This window comes from Scyliorhinus canicula, chromosome 5, assembly GCF_902713615.1.
Source record: "Scyliorhinus canicula chromosome 5, sScyCan1.1, whole genome shotgun sequence".
NCBI classification, from domain to species: domain Eukaryota; kingdom Metazoa; phylum Chordata; class Chondrichthyes; order Carcharhiniformes; family Scyliorhinidae; genus Scyliorhinus; species Scyliorhinus canicula.
In genome coordinates this window covers 184187608-184200494 of record NC_052150.1, presented here as the reverse complement: position 1 = coordinate 184200494, position 12887 = coordinate 184187608, and the positions used below count along the sequence as shown (strand labels likewise).

Sequence of the window (12887 nt, the reverse complement as noted above, 5' to 3'; positions counted from 1 at the left end):
GGTCCGTCCATTTAGCTGACTGGGCAGCGGCAATTGGACCTGTAATGAAGTCGGATGCCACAGTTCGCTTGTGCGGCGACTGTAAACTTAAAGTGAATACGGCTTCCTGTCTCGACCGATATCCAATGCCCCGCATAGAAGATCTCTACATGAAGCTTGTAGGCGGGCTCTCGTTCACTAAATTAGATATGAGTTACGCCTGCCTACAGTTGCAGCTGGACCCTGCCTCCCGGCCATATATAACTATTAATACACACAGGGGCCTATATGAATCACGGACTGGTTTAGCACAGTGCGCTAAATAGCTGGCTTGTAATGCAGAACAAGGCCAGCAGCACGGGTTCAATTCCCGTACCGGCCTCCCCAAACAGGTGCCGGAATGTGGCGACTAGGAGCTTTTCACAGTAATTTCATTGATGCCTACTTGTGACAATAAGTGAGTATTAGTATTATTAGTATTATTATTATTATATACACGGTTCCCCTTTGGGGTATCTTCTGCCTGCGCTATATACAAGGTTTGGGGTATCTTCTGCCTGCACAATTTTTCAATGCATCATGGAGGGCTTCTTGAGAGGCTTACTGTCTGTCGCTGTCTACTGAGACGATGTTTTGATTACAGGGACGTCGAAGCAGGAACATTTGGAAAATTTAGAGGCTGTCCGTAGACGCTTTTCAGAGGCTGGAGTCAGTTTACATCGTACTCAGAGAGTCTTTCAGGTGAAGGAAGTGGTCCGCTTGAATTATCGGGTGCACCGCAAAGGTTTGCACCCCATCGCAGTGAATGTGCGCGCAATTCACCAGGCCCTCGCCCCGACTGACATTTTGCATCTTCGTTCTTTTCTCCGCCTCGTGAACTATTACGGGAAGTTACTCCCCAATCTGGCAACTACGCTGGCCCCGTTGCACCTTCTATTAAAGAGGAATCACACCTGGGTTTGGTGTCAGCCGCAAGAAACCGTTTTCCGGCGGGTAAAACGACAATTGCCGTTATCTGAGTTACTAACCCACTGTGATCCTGGAAAGCCTTTGCTCATCATGTGTGATGCACCCCATATGGTATTGGGGCCGTCCTGTCCCACAAGATGGAGAACGGTGCCAAGCAGCCGATAGCTTTCGCCTCCCACACATTGACTGCAGCAGAAAAGAAGTACGCGCAGATCGAGAAGGAGGTGACGGTGGCCGTTGCAGTGAAACGCTTCCACCAGTGTGTGTATGGCCGCCACTTCACTAACGTGACTGATCATAAGCCTCTGGGACTTTTCCGAGAGAATAAGCCAATACTGCCCATTGCTTCTGTACGGATCCGGTGCTGGGCTTTGTTGCTCGCTGCCTACGCATATTCTCTGGAGCATAAACCAGGAGCCCAGATAGCGAATGCCGACGCACTGATCCGATTGCCTTTATCGACCGGCCCCATGTCGACCCCCACGACCGGTGAGGTGGTTGCAATCCTAAATTTTATGGACTCCTTTCCTGTCACGACATCAGATCTGTGAGTGGACCCAGACGGAGCCAGTCCTGTCAAAGGTTCAGCACATAGTCCTGTATGGTGGGCAATATAGCCAGCTCCCAGGCGAGTTGCGGCCATTTTCCTCCAAGCTGTCAGAATTTAGCGTGGAAGACGGTATCCTCTTGTGGGGGGTGCGTGTGGTCATCCTGGAAAAAGGACAGGAGCTGATACTACGGGACTTGCACAATGGGCATCCGGGTGTGACCAAGATGAAAATGTTGCCCGGAGTTATGTCTGGTGGCCAGGCCTTGACACCGACATTGAGAAGGTGGCCCAAAACTGCTCCATTTGCCAGGAGCATCAGAAGCTTACATCACTGCCCCTACATCACTGGGAATGGCCAGGCCCCCTTGGGCGCGCTTGCATGCGGATTTCGTCGACCCTTTCCCAGAATCCATGTTCCTTCTATTAATCAATGTCCAGTCTAAATGGCTATAGGTGCATAAGATGGTAGGCACAACACCCTGCGCAGCGATCAAGAAGATGCGTTTGTCTTTCAGTACGCATGGCCTCCCCGAGGTGCTTGTCACGGTCAAGTGAGGAGTTTGTGAGGTTCATGAAGATGAATGGCATACGCCATATCCGCACTGCTCCATACCACCCGGCTTCCAATGGGTTGGCGGAGCGCGCAGTGCGGACATTCAAACGCGGCCTAAAGAAACAGTCTTCCGGGTCTATGGACATGAGACTGGCTCGTTTTTTGTTTTCATACAGGACCACTCCACATGCGGTGACTGGGGTAGCTACTGCGGAACTCCTAATGGGCTGGAGACTTCGCACCCGCCTTAGCATGGTTTTCCCGGACATTGGTGCAAAAGTACGCCGCACTCAAGAACGGCAGGGACATGGCCTTTCTCAACATCGGCCAATTTGGCAGTTTGAGCCCGGTGACCCAGTGTTCGTATGTAATTTTGCTGGTGGTGCCCAGTGGGCCCCTGGCGTTATCATTCGCCGAACGGGCCCGATCTCCTACCAGGTGCAAGCCCAGGGGCATCTCCAGCGCAAGAATGTAGACTACATTCGGTTCAGACGGCCGCCTCTTCCAAAGGTTCTCCGTGGCCGGAGCTAATTTCTACAGCCACAGAGACCAGACAGTGGAGGGTATTCCTCATGATCTTCTTCTAGCGCCACACTCAAAGCCTGCATAGGTTGTTGCAGAACCGCGTGGAGATAGGGACACCAAGATGACGGAGGCAGTGGACTCTGACTCCGAGATGGAGATACAGGACGCCTCAGAGCGGCAGTCCCCGGTCCCACAGGCAGTGGATGTACAACCATTATGCTGTTCATCGCCGAAACGCTGTTCTCCGTTTCGTTACACACCGCCCGATCCAGCACAGTCCTGCCATACCTCAGGCAAATTTCTTAGTAAGAACACCACTGCCTGTTACAAGCCAGCTAATATGATCATTATGGCACCAGAATGGAATTCTATTTTCTATTTCCTGAGTGTTTTCCCGAAGTCACCTTAACCACAGACCTGTAGACGCTTGATTTAAAGCAGCTGAAACAATACTGATGAGGGACTTTGAAGCATGATGGACTGTCAAAGACCCTGGCCTATGTGTCACAGTTTAGCCAGCCAAAGTGTTGCTGCTTCAACTTTGTCCTGAGTTTCCCTTGCTGTTGCTATTTCAGTATGTAAAGACACATGACTCTTGAGTTCCAGCTTCCACTCAGCTGAAAGCAGTTGCCACCGATTCCTAAGCTTGAGTAGTAGACAATACCAAAAACCCAGAATCTGGTTTGGTAATTAAACCAAGGTGGGTTACAGTAAATCCATCTTTATGTCGGAGGGAACGGTAGGGAAGGAGGAGGGAATTGGAAAGCAATTGGATTGGAAACATTTCAGAAGGAGGATATACATTTTACAGTCTTGTCTATATGCACTGTTTAAAGGTTAGTGAAACTGCAGCTTGGGTGCAATTTGTCCATGTTTTAAAGAATTGTCTCTGGTGGACGTTGAGAGCACCCAACAATTTAGTGCACTGTTTCTCCAGTAATTTGATATTTGAAAGGTTCCAGTGGCTCTTGGGTGTATTCAGTGTTGATTGCACAATTGTGAATACCATAAGGTTATTATTTTCTCAATGAAATCAAATAAGGACCTGGTCCTTTCTGAGGTGATATACTAACAAAATACTCTGAACTTTGTTTGCAGAAAGCAAATTTGCTGCTGCAAAAAGAATTGGATTAGATTTTAGATCAATAACTAACTATTTTGTCTTTTAGGTAATTCAATGTAAAATAAAGTTTTACATTTTTAGGTCGATTTTAGGTGGATTTTCAACTTCTGTTTAATAATACGGCATGACAAGTTGAGTTTTTTTGTGCCTTTCGTAATATTTCCTAATGTACTTCAATATATTCACCTCTTACTTCCATTTAAATTGCGTTCCTAGTTCATTTGGGTGGGGGTTTATTTCCTGGAACACTAGAATTTGTACATCGCTGTCTTGCCGTTGATTCAACCTTAACTTAAATAACATAGGAAATGTACGGTCTGTGAGCAGGATTTGGCCACTCAGCCCTTTGAGCCTGCTCCACCATTCAATTAGATCATGCTTGATCTGATTGTAATCTCAAATCCACGTTCCTCCCGACCCATGATAACCTTTCACCCTCTTGCTGATCCGGAGTCTCTCTATTTCTGCCTTTAAAATATTTAAGTTTCCACTTCCACCGCCTTTTGAGGATGAGCATACCAAAGATACTCAACCCCAGAGAGAGAATTTTTCCTCAATCCATATAATGTTTCAGACCAAGACCAAGAGATACTCCATTCCATAATTCTTGGCCTAAAATTTACATTGGAATTTTGAACAATGAAATGAAATGAAAATTAAAATGAAATGAACAAATGAACAAAGGTTCTTAGTCACATTTTTATTGTTCTTTTATTGAAGGAACTCAATTGTGCATAAAGTGAGAGGACTGACAAGGGGAGGGGAGGAACATCGGGTATCACTCTATGCGGATGATTTGTTGTTATATGTGGCGGACCCGGAAGGGGGAATGCCGGAGGTAATGGAAATACTAGCGGAGTTTGGGGACTTTTCGGGATATAAATTAAATGTGGGTAAAAGTGAGGTCTTTGTGATACACCCAGGAGATCAGGGGGAGGGAATTGGGCGGCTCCCCTTTAAGAGAGCAGTAAAGAGCTTCAGGTACTTGGGGGTGCAGGTGGCAAGGAACTGGGGGACCCTCCACAAGCTGAACTTTTCAAGGCTGGTGGAGCAGATGGAGGAGGAGTTCAAGAGGTGGGACATGGTACCGCTGTCGCTAGCAGGGAGGGTGCAGTCAGTCAAAATGACGGTCCTCCCGAGGTTCTTGTTTCTGTTCCAGTGCTTGCCCATCTTTCTCCCCAGGGCCTTCTTCAAGAAGGTAACTAGCAGCATTATGGGCTATGTGTGGGCACATGGCACCCCTAGAGTGAGAAGGATTTTCTTGGAACGGAGTAGGGACAGTGGAGGATTAGCGCTACCCAATCTTTCCGGATACTACTGGGCGGCGAACGCATCGATGGTGCGCAAGTGGGTGATGGAGGGGGAGGGGGCAGCTTGGAAACGTATGGAGAGGGCGTCCTGCGGCAATACAAGCCTGGGGGCGCTAGTAACGGCACCATGGCCGCTCCCCCCCACAAGGTATACCACGAGTCCGGTAGTGGCGGCCACCCTTAAAATCTGGGGGCAGTGGAGGCGACACAGGGGGGAAGTGGGGGGTCTGATGGCGGCGCCACTGAGAGGGAACCACAGATTTGTCCCGGGGAACACTGGCGGGGGATTCCAGAGCTGGCACAGGGCGGGCATCAGGCAACTGAGGGACATGTTCATAGAGGGGAGGTTTGCGAGCCTGGGAGAGCTGGAGGAGAAATTTGAGCTCCCCCCGGGGAACACGTTTAGATACCTGCAGGTGAAGGCATTTGCCAGACGACAGGTGGAAGGATTTCCCTTGCTTCCCGATAGAGGGGTGAGTGATAGGGTGCTGTCAGGGGTCTGGGTCGGAGAAGGGAAGGTCTCGGACATCTACAAAATAATGCAGGAGGTGGAGGAGGTATCGATAGAGGAGCTGAAAGACAAGTGGGAAGCGGAGCTGGGAGAGCAGATAGAAGATGGGACATGGGCGGATGCCTTAGAGAGGGTCAATTCGTCGTCGTCGTGCGCAAGGTTGGGCCTCATCCAATTTAAGGTGCTGCACAGAGCCCATATGACGGGGACTAGGATGAGTCGGTTCTTCGGGGGTGAGGACAGGTGTGTTAGGTGTTCGGGAAGCCCTGCGAACCATGTACATATGTTCTGGATGTGCCCGGCACTGGTAGAGTTCTGGGAGGGGGTGGCGGGGACGGTATCGAGAGTGGTGGGAACCAGGGTCAAACCAGGGTGGGGGCTAGCGATTTTTGGGGTTGGGGTGGAGCCAGGAGTACAGGAGGCAGGGGAGGCCGGAATATTGGCCTTTGCGTCCTTGGTAGCTCGGAGAAGGATCTTGATTCAGTGGAGGGACACAAGGCCACCAAGTGTTAACACCTGGTTTAAACGACATGGCAAGCTTCATCCAATTGGAAAGAATCAAATTCGCCCTGAGAGGGTCGGTACAGGGGTTCTTCCGGCGGTGGCAGCCCTTCCTTGACTTTCTGGATCAGAGATAGGAACTGGAGGCCGAAACAGCAGCAACCCGGGGAGAAAGGGGGGGGGGGGAAGGGAGGGGGGGGGGGGATAGCAACGAAGGGAGCACGTCAGCGGGGGGTCGCGGGCAATGACTGCCCGAGGCCATCGGCAGAAAGGGAAAAACGGTTTGGTTGCTAGACTGGTAGCGCGGGGGGGGGGGGAGAGGGTGGGGGGGTGCGCGCGGGGGAGGGCGTGGGGAGGATTTTCCAGGGGGGATTTGTTGTGTTATAATTTAAAATGTAGTAGGGGTAAATGTTTGTATCGAAAAATTTCAATAAAAATTATTTAAAAAAAAAAAAAAAAAAATTGTGCATAAAGTATCCGCTCACATTTTTGTCAGTGGTAATGATCATCCATATTTGCCGATGGTAAGTAATGTTTTTATTCTATTGTACAGAGGATCATTTGAGCTATTTTATATTGGTTTCAAAGATTTTAGTGCGGCTGGTTCTTCAAATTCTCATTTGAAGAGCCAGCAATAACCTGACTAATAATACTGTCCAGGCAGAAACTGTAAATAAAAACACCTTCCTGGATACTGGCCAGGTGAATGTGGTTTGAGTTACTTTGGATTACTGCAATGCGTGAGATTCGTATTTCAGGAACTCGCGACGATTTCTGTGTGGCATTGTTTAGTAAGGTGCAGATCAATACCCAGAAGCTGAATTAACAAACAAGTTCTTGCCCACCCAATGTCAGTTTTATTCCGACTGTGAAATTTACCCCCGGTGATCCAGAGTCTCTCTATTTTTGCCTTTAAAATATTTTTGCCCCCCCCCCGGTGGCACGGACCTGTGGTCAGAATTTCCCCCCTGGATTGAATACTGCAGCGAGGCGTTTCACAATCTGATTCAACTGTGTACATTTGCTGGGGAGTGATTGTGTGTAGATATTAGTTCATTTTTAAACACAATTCACAATAATCAAGATGGCAGGTATCTTGAAGTTAATCAGTGTTTAAACAGTGTCTTGCGCACTATTTTTATAGCAAAAACATACAAACATTATAAGAAGCAAGAACAGGCAGAGCAGAAAGGCTGGTGTATGCAGATAGTTCCTTTCGTTTTTTTTCCTTTCTTGGTGCCTTATATCTTCAGACTATCCAAATGTGTCAGCATGAATCTACCCTGAGGAGTTTTCCTCCATTGCCTTCTGCACTGTCTCACAAGCTTCTCACTTTTTACCCTTTGATATCTGGACGCAATTCATTATTGACAGGCCTTTATTGCCCCAAAAAACTTAGTTTATTTTAAAATACACAAGTTCTTTGTCTAAGCCATGAGGTGAAATTCTCCCTATGATAGACCGGAGGCCATGGGGTCTGCAACTCAGAGTCCCTGTGGCCTCACCTGAGTACGATCTCCCTAGATGAGGGGGCAGAGCTAGCCTCTTAAGCCAGGGGTCTCATGGGGCATAAATACCCCGAACTGGGTGTGGGAGACCCTTCGGGAGTAGGAGTTGTAATATAGTTTTTCTTACAGTCATCGCTTCCATGTGGTCGCTTGCCTGTAACTTTACACCCTCCTTTAATGTTATTCACCTGCCCTTAACTTCTTGAGCTTTTTGCAACAAATCAATCAGGCCCTTGCATCATCCTTCGTTATTTCAACTCGAGCTGTTGACCCTGATCAGTTGCATTCTCCTCAAATAGTCCACCTCTGGCCATAAAACTAATTCACAGATGTTTTTGTTTTTATCTGTCTTATCAGCATATATATTTATGCCCAAAATTGTTAATAAGGCTGTTCATAACTGCTAACCAATCTAAGTAGTGTACTTTCCAATTGGACAATTAATTTAGTGAACAACCCAATTGTTGAAGTTCCATTCTACTTCCACACCATTCTACTTCCACACGCTAGCGTAGTAATTTCAGCAGGCATCTTGATTAAACCAGGTTAAATGAAGAACCAAGCATCGTTTTATAGCCTGCTTATTTGTTTTAAGCAGATCCCCATTTGGTCTTCCACTATTGGAGGGGCTATATCTGGCCATGGGCCCTTTTTGAGGTTAGCTACAACTGTCATGGGAAAAGAGTAGCTGAAGTGTGCATTGGCCCTCAAGAGGGTGAGACTGGGGAATCAATATTGGGAAATGAGAAAATAACACGCTTTGAACAAGTATTTTGTGTCCACCTTCACAGTAGAGGACATGAAAAACATCCCAAGAATAGGCGGGGGAGGAGGGGGGGGGGGGGGGGGGGGGGAGAGAGAGAGAGGAATTTAGAACAAACACAGGAGAGAAGGTAATGGAACTTCAGGCTGACAAGTCCCCAGGACCTGATGGCCTGCATCCTAGAGTCTTGAAAGTAATTGCAGAGATGGTGGATGCACTGTTTGTAATCATCCAAAATTCCCCAGATTTGGGGAAGGCTCCCAGTAGATTGGAAAACTGCAAATATAATGCCTCCATTCAATAATGAAGGGAGATGGAGAGCTAGAGACAGACAGCTGGAAACTATGAGCCAGTTGGCCTCATGTCTGTCATTGAGAAAATGCTAGAATCATTATTAATGAAGTGGTAGCAGGACATTTAGAAAATCATAATTCAGTTGGTCAAAGTCGACGTGCTTTTGAGAAAGAAGTTGTGTTTGACAACTTTATTAGAGTCCTTTGGGACGTAACAAGTAGAGAGAATAAAGGGGAACTAGTGGATTTAGATTTTCAAAAGGCATTTCATAAGGTGCTACATAAAACATTAGGATAGATGAGAAGAGCTTATCCATGTGTCAAGGACTGGCTAACTAATGACAAAAAATTTGGATGAAATGGGTCATTTTCAGGTTGGCAAACAAAAACGAGAGGAGTGCCACAAGCATCAGTGCTCGGTCCTAAATTATTTACAATCTATATAGATGAATTGAAGATTGAATAGGGTGATAATGATTGAGTTAAAGGCGAGAGATGCTGTACTTGAAGAAACAGAAATGTGATGTTTTGGCTTCCGGTGAGTGAAGAGAGCAGTCGCGCACAGTTGTGTCCCGTTCCCCGAGGAAAACTTGCGCCTAAGTGCGTAAACTTGTCCAACTGGGCCCCCGCACAGCAAGAGTGTGGAAGAAGAGGAGTGGCGACCTGGACTCCAAAATGGAGCAAAGTCTCTGAGCGCTCGGGAGCGGAGCGAGTGACAGAGAGAGGGCCCCTCCCCCACTTTCTGGTGGCGACCACGAGGTGAGCACCGACACAAAGGGGGACTTCCGGTCCAACTAGAAACCTCTCTCCCGACCCTCCTGACCCGGTGAGAGAGATGGGAAGGAGCAAGGAAAGGAAGGGAACCAACCACAAAGCAAAAACAAAACCGGACAAATAAAGAAACCCAAACCTGAAGCCGGAGGCAGATCAGAAACAGCAAGAATAGAGGAGCGGGGGAAGGGAGAGCAGCCTCAGGGTAAGGAACAGCAGCGTGGAGAGAGAGCGAGAGAGACAGATGGCTGAAGGAAAAAGAAATACCCAAATGAAGGGACGGTGAGACGCAAGGAGCAACAGCAGCAAGGGAAAAGCGCAGGAGCGGCGGACGCGCAGGCAGGTGGCCCAATGAGACGGAGGTTCGGGTGAGCCTTGAAGGGAAAAGGATGGCGGACCAAAGAGCGGAGCGGGACGCAGCGACCAGCATCCCTCCAGCACAGGGAGAAGAGTAGAGAAACGAACTAAAAAAGGAGCTAAGTGCCATAAAGGAGGCACTCATGACGGAGTTCCACAAAATGATGAAGGAGATGCTGGTTGAGACGAAGCACAAAATGCAGCAGACCATTGAAGGCCTGGGAAGGAAAGTAGAGGCACAGGAGAAAACGATTCTGGAGTTGGCAAGGGCAGCCTTGGGCCAGGGAGATAGGCACCCCTGGGACGTTACCAACCTTTTCTCCTCTTCTTCCAGAGCTAAGAGGGAAAGTGTAGGACCAGGAAAATAGGTTCAGATGGCAGAACATTAGAATAGTGGGTCTGCCAGAGGGGATAGAGGGCAGAACCCAATAGGCTACGTTGCCCGAATGCTGGGCAAGCTGGTGGGAAGGGAAGGATTTCCAAACCCACCAGAAATAGATAGAGCGCACAGGTTGCTCTGACCCAAGCGCAAAGCCGGGGAGCAGCCCAGAGTGATTATCGCAAAGCTGCACCAGTTTCAAGACCGGAAGAAAATCCTAAATTGGGCCCGGCAGTCGAGATCGAGCACATGGGAAGGGAAGAGCATAAGGGTGTATCAGGACATTGGGGTGGACCTGGCCAAAAGAAGGGCTGAATTCAACAGTGCAAAATCAGTACTCCACAAAAGTAAGGTGAAATTTGAGATGTTATTGCCGGCCAGATTCTGGGTAACATTTAACGGGAAGTATTATGGACCAGGGTTTAGAGAACACCAAAGTATATCATGGAGTTCACCTGACCCACAGCTTTAAATAGATTTTGGTTATAGGGAGCACAAGGACCCATTTTACAGGTGTGGTGCAACAGGGAGCTAAAGTATATTGAAAACAAAATGGATTTATTCTATGAATCCAGTTAATATTTTATAAAGACACATTTTATCACCTGCAAACACTGATACTTTCCCAAATACAGTATTCTATACGTAACCCTTAATAACTTCCCAAACAAGTTAAATCCTTTTTAAAATAAAGACAGCAGGGTTAAATGCTTGACAGAAACAGGTATTACTTTGAAATTATCAATGATCTGGAGACATTCCTTACCTTATAGAGTGAGAGATCATTATACATCTGCTTTCTTTAAATGCAGCTTTGCACCTCTGAAAACGAAATCAAAAACACACTGCAGCTGCCAGCTCAAAACAAAAGTGAACGACAGACGGACAGCCCAGCTCCACCGACACAATGACATCACTGCACTCATTTGATGAAACACACTTTTCTTAAAGGGACTCTCACATGACGGGAAGGAGCTGTATTTTAACACCCCAGCAGAGGCTGATGAGCTCGTTAGATCGAACAAGCTGGGGGAGGAACAGCCGCAACCGCATTGAAAGCCACGGGGACGGAAATGAAAGGTAGAAACGGAACAAAGAGCGGAGGACGGACCAAAGACCATAAGATCGTCAACTGTGCACATGTGTTCGATGGTTTGCGCGGGACTGTGCTGCCTTGTTTCCGGGCTTGCTCCTCTCTCAATGCGATGAGGGGGAGTGGAGCAAGCGACGTGAGGGTGAGAAAAGTGGACCGGAGAGCGCGACAAGGACGCGTTGGTGGAGCTGGGCTGTCTGTCTGTCTTTCACTTTTGTTTTGAGCTGGCAGCTGCAGTGTGTTTTTGATTTTGTTTTCAGAGGTGCAAAGCTGCATTTAAAGAAAGCAGATGTATAATGATCTCTCACTCTCCAGGGCCAGAGCTGGGCAAGTACTGGGAGGGGGACACCGCACTAGCGAGGAGGTCCAACAAGGGAGGGCAGGAAGGAAGGAGTGGCTGTGGCGCGCCGCTCGGGTGAGGGAGCGCCTGGCACAAGGAGGGGAGGGAATAAGGCAGAAGGGGGAGGGAACATAGGGAGACGACAGAGAGACTGGGGCTGAGGGGGGAACGGAGTTGGGGGGTAGAGCGCAGAACAAAAGAGAAGCGAAGAAAAAGGCGAAGTAGAGATGTAGTACAGACACAGGCCTCGGCGGGCATGGAGCAGGGCAAGGAACTAAGATAGCGCCGCAAACAGCCACTCAGGAGGGCTTCAGGGCGAAGGCAGACCCCGGAGTGCTGGGGCGCACCCATGTGGTGTACACATGGCTGGCGGCCATGTTGAGTACCCCCTGGACAAAGGGAAACATCGGAGCACTGGGACCCGACCTCATGGGGAGAGTGGCGACCGTGGCCATTTTGGACAGCCCCCTAACAAAGGGAAACCCCGGAGTGCAGGGGCGCGTCCACCAGGGTAAGTATGGGTGATTCCACAGGACTGGGGGGGGGGGGGGGGAGGGGGAAGAGAAAGAAACCCCCCCCCCCCACTGTTGCACGTTTTACTATGGGCGTAAAACGCGTTTATTGGAGTGTATTAACACGCCTCCGAGTTCGACGTGTGCTTAACACTGCTAGGCTCTGTTCTATGTAATTATTTAGCTCTGGAGTCGCCAGTTGCCGTATAGGCAACGTCACAAGTATTCCAAGGTCAAGTTCAAAGTAATAAAGACGATACACCGATTAGTAAAGTTCAAACGATCAATATTTATTATACAGTTAATAATAAATACTCATGCACACACTAAGAGACTAAGCTACAACTAAACATAAGCAAACAGAATACTTATCTAACAGGAACAGGCAAGGTCAGAGAACGAGGCCTTCGTCCTGGTTTTGTCTGCAGCCTTCAGCAAGCGTTCTGGCACTTGGGAGTCTAGTGGGCTTGGATCGCGTAGCGAGCGTTGAACTTACGGTTTCGGCGGCTGGTGCTCAACGGCTGGAGTCAGGATACCAGGTGTCAGTCGGAGCCGGAGCACGGGTTTAACAGACCGGACAACACGAGGTCCCTATCTTTTATAGGGGTTCCGTTGTCCTTCCCTCTTCTCGGGCGGGCTCTACCTATTGGATCAATTTCTTATCGATACTGGATTAATTCCCCAATGCGAGGGGGTCTCCGTGATGGAGGGGGCGTTTCTTATGTCCTTTTGTTTGGAGGTTTCTGGTGCCTCGATGTCTGGGTCTTGATTGGAATGTGTCCATTCAGAACCAAATGTATCTATTGTGTGGGTGTTCAAGTCTGATGGCCTCATTAGCATGCAAAGCGTT

The 12887-nt window shown here is 48.5% G+C and overlaps 1 protein-coding gene across 18 annotated transcripts in view; it reads left to right on the top strand.

Annotated features, from left to right (window-relative positions):
• Nucleotides 1-12887, top strand: part of mpp7a (membrane protein, palmitoylated 7a (MAGUK p55 subfamily member 7)) — a 779450-nt gene that overhangs the window by 67569 nt on the left and 698994 nt on the right. Inside the window, exon 1 of one of the 18 annotated variants that reach the window (XM_038798219.1) lies at nucleotides 6504-6545. The exons of 16 other annotated variants lie outside the window; for them this stretch is intronic. The gene's annotated coding sequence lies outside the window, so the exon portion shown is untranslated. Of the gene's footprint in view, nucleotides 1-6503; nucleotides 6546-12887 lie in introns of those variants that run through there. One more of the 18 variants, XM_038798225.1, reaches the window with a different exon arrangement.